The 4,000-nt window shown below is 41.5% G+C and overlaps 1 pseudogene across 1 annotated transcript; it reads right to left on the bottom strand.

Moving 5' to 3' along the window:
* Positions 1-1,360: 1,360 nt before the first annotated feature.
* Positions 1,361-1,915, bottom strand: LOC309858111 (large ribosomal subunit protein eL21 pseudogene; annotated as a pseudogene). Its single transcript has one exon. The product of its transcript is annotated as a large ribosomal subunit protein eL21 pseudogene (transcript).
* Positions 1,916-4,000: the final 2,085 nt, after the last annotated feature.

The raw sequence follows: 4,000 nt of genomic DNA, 5'->3' as shown, positions 1-4,000 counted from the left end.
ACTGAGCCACCCAGTGCCCCCCACGTTAGTCTTGAATCATCATGAGAGTCTGTGCTAGTGTTTTCCCTTCCTATCTAAAGGCATGTGCTTTCTCAAGGAATTAAAACTGTCTCAAGAATTTTACTAAGATTTTTAGCAGTCATCAGTTCACCAACTTTCGTGCAGACAGGACCTTATATAAAATTTCTCTGGAATATGAATCCTTTTCTTCAAAATTTCCAGACAAAGCCAAATTCCCTCTCCTTTCTCAAAAGTACCTTTTAGACTCTGCTTTTTTATATCATGTCTTACCTATCTTACCATATTCCTCAGTATCTATGACTCACAAGACCGAGTTCCTTAAAGCTGAACATGGTTACAACATGCTATAAGAGCTCAGAGGAGGGAGAGCCTTTCTGTGCTTTGGGATACTAGGATAAACTTAAACCAGTGCAACGTATTCTTAGCCTTAAAGAATGGACAGGGTTTTGATCCATGTTGGCAGGAGATTGGAAATGAAATCAAAGGCTGGATAGGGAAAAGTGGACTATGCTGGGGAGGAACAGATGATGGTCAGGGCAATAGGGAAACAGGGAAGAGACCAAGATAAAAATGTGACACCAATGTGGAGAGCCACACACACCAAAAGAAGACTCATGACTTTATTTGGTAGGTAATGACAGCATTAGGAGCTTTTGCTGATATATGTAATCAGAGCTGAATTTTAGGAAGGTTAATCTAGCAGAGAGTTTTGAGGGGTGGGAGGAAAGTAGGGATAAGAGGTGAAAGATGGCTTAGGAAATCCTTTCAACCATTTGGGCCAAAGTTCCCAAGTGACTGAATGTCAATGAAAGCAATGGAAATGAAGACAAAGGGGAGTGTGAAGTCTTGAGGACAGAAAGAATTCTAATTCATCTTTATGTCCAGAGCCTGGCTCTCAGCAACTATTTCTTGAGCTGGAGTTGCTGTTCACCTACAAGATTTAAGAATGAAGAAATGAAACAGAAGGAGGAACCACAAAGAGATAATATTAGAAAGACAAAAAGAGAGAAAGACATAGAAAGAAAATGTAATGATAATAATTAAATACAGAGAACTTTATCTCAAGACTCAAAGTCCCTGACTCAAGACTCTTAAAATCACTGCTCGCTAAATAACTCTAAACACATGTTGAACTGATGGTAGATCACGTTGTATCTTTATGTCTAAGTAATATCATATTTGCTTCATCCTATTATTCCAAGAGAGGTGCCATATGGATCAAATAAAAGGAAATTTAAGGAAATGTATTTCAATTTATTGTCCCTATAGTCCACATTGTTGGGGATCTACTATGTACCAGATACTGTGTTAAGCATTTTATGTGAATCACCTTGTTTAATTTTTTTTTTTTACAGTCTTGAGGTCTTTTATTTTCTTTTTATTTATCATGCCATGAAATCATAGGGAATGTGTTCCAGCAGTTCGGGCTCTTTTTTCCATTGGTTCTCATGAAATGTGCTTCTTTGGGTGGAGCAGGCTGACGCTTCAGCTGAATCCAAGTACCTTTCTCTTTGGCTTCCTTCTTTTTCTGATCATTTTCCTTTACACGCTTCAGGAAGCTATCTCGGCTCTTTGAATGTTTAATATGCTCAATGCAGACATTAATTCTCTTGGCAAGAATCTTGCCTTAACTTGTTTGTTTACAACAATACCAACAGCATGCTGAGTAACATTGTAGACTCTTCCAGTTTTGCCATGGTAACATTTGTGGGGCATTCCCTTTTGAACAGTGCCCATTCCCTTGATGTCCACAATATCACCTTTCTTGTAGATTTGCATGTATGTGGCCAAAGGAACAACTCCATGTTTTCTAAAAGGCCTAGAAAACATGTACCGGGTACCTCTCCTCTTTCCCTTTGTGTTGGTCATTTTGGCAAATTACTGGAAGGTGGCGATTCCGCCACCTTGTTTAATTTTTTCAACTATCTCATGAAGTAGATTTTACAATTCTCTTCTAACAGGTAAGGAAATTGAGATTTAGTTAAGACCAAAGCCAGGATTTGTACATGGGCAATATGATTCCAGAGTGGAGATCATCTTCCCAGTACACTGGGCCACCTTCTAGGGGGGGGAAAAAAAAAGCATGACAATTAGAATCTGAAATACAGGTAGGTGCTCAGTGAGGGTTTCTCCTTGGCAATTTATTTAAAGATAAATGTCAAGTTGTCGGAGAAGTAACTCTGTCTTTCCAACACTGTTTTTCCAAGTCAGGGTTTTCCCCTCAGAAGTTCTTCACTAAAAAGGCATAAACATGACCTTTCTCTTCTAAAGGAGGATTTGGAGAATATGCCTCAGGGACAGGGCAACTGGGTATCAGTCGGGGCTTCTGCTGCAAGCAACAGAAGTGAATTGACAAAACTAACAAGAGGATGAGGGAATTTAATGGAAAAATCTGGAAATGCTGAAAGAGGAGGACCGGAGGCTCTAAGGATGACCTCCTCAGGCCGCCTCCGATGGAAGGAATTAATAACCGCCATCTTTGTCTTGCAAACCCCACTGAAGAGTCAGATTCCCAAGAGAGAACAGCAGATTGGCTAGGCTTAGGTCATGTGACCATCCTTCCACCGAAGATGACAAGGTAGTCTCACCAAAACTGCACACAGGAGAGTGGAATCCCCAAAAGAGAATCTGGTTACCAAAGAAGAGAGGAATGGATACTGGGCAGACCAAAAGAGTAGGTGCCCATTACATACTGGGGGAAGCAAGAATTTCCTGAGAAGCAGATGTGCCCAGGTATACGGAGGAGAGTCATCTCGAGTCTTGCAGTACTACACAAGGAATTGAAAAAGTGACTCTCGGGACGCCTGGGTGACTCAGTTGGTTAAGCCGCTGCCTTTGGCTCAGGTCATGACCCCAGAGTCCTGGGATCAAGTCCCGCATTGGGCTCCTTGCTCAGTGGGGAGCTTGCTTCTCTCTCTGCCTCTGCCTGCCGCTCTGCCTCCTTGTGTTCTCTCGCACTCTCTCTCTCTCTCTGACAAATAAATAAATAAATAAATAAAATCTTTAAGAAAAAAAAAAGAAAAAGAAAAAGTGACTCTCCCCACTGTTCCTCCAGCAGCTCTAGATTTAGTTATAATCATATGTTACAGTATCATTAGGCCAGGAGCATGTGAAATCAACTAGGAACATTTCATTTTAAACTTTGCTGATTTTTCACATTTGCTTTGCATTCTTAGTAATGATTTCTTGCTCTATTTTTATGCCTTCTCAGATAAAGTGCTATCATACATGATGTTAGCCCCATTAGACATGAAGTAAGCATTATTTATGATTATAATCAGTGTTATGAAGCATTAAAATAGACCAGAAAATGATTTCAACAGGCCTTTTCAAAGCCTTGAAAGTTGGGGCTCAATTTGTCAGACTTTTGCTTTCTTCATACCATGGGGGTGGTAAGGAGTATTGGAGCAAAGCTGGTTAATGGTTCAGGAGTCTTTTGCTCAGAGTATTACATGAAAATGCTTGGATATTTCCCAGATGACACCGCAGAAGGATGGGACCCTGCTGGAAATCCAGCTGCTTTGACAAGTTGAGTAGGAGTGAGGCTTTCCATATCCGGGTTTTAACCTTGGAGGGGGGTTTGTCGGGTTGCCCATGGTAGAATGGAATTCACGGATAACTCAGGGTACAGACCAGGTGGCAGACAACTCAGAAACACAGCTAGACTAGGGTAGTACCATAGCAGCACGTGAAACACGTTAATGCTTATGTAAAGCCACTGTTAGGGGAGAAGTGGCTTTTCTTTTCTTCCCCTTCTCCTTGTCTTGTCTTTGTCCTTCTTCCTCTTCTTCAAACTGGCTAAACCTTCCTTCTATATTGACTTATATAGCACAAAGATACTTAGGGGAAGTTGCACTGGAAGAGAAGTAGGTGGGACGCCTGGGTGACTCCGTTGGTTAAGTGTCTACCTTTGGCTCAAGTCATGATCTCTGAGTCCTGGGACTGAGGCCCGTGTCAGGCTCCCTTCTCAGTGGGGAGT

The sequence above is a fragment of the Mustela nivalis genome (genome assembly GCF_964662115.1).
Source record: "Mustela nivalis genome assembly, contig: HAP1_SCAFFOLD_1867, whole genome shotgun sequence".
NCBI classification, from domain to species: Eukaryota; Metazoa; Chordata; class Mammalia; order Carnivora; family Mustelidae; genus Mustela; species Mustela nivalis.
The sequence above is the reverse complement of the archived record's forward strand: the minus strand, read 5'-3'. Positions and strand labels throughout refer to the sequence as shown.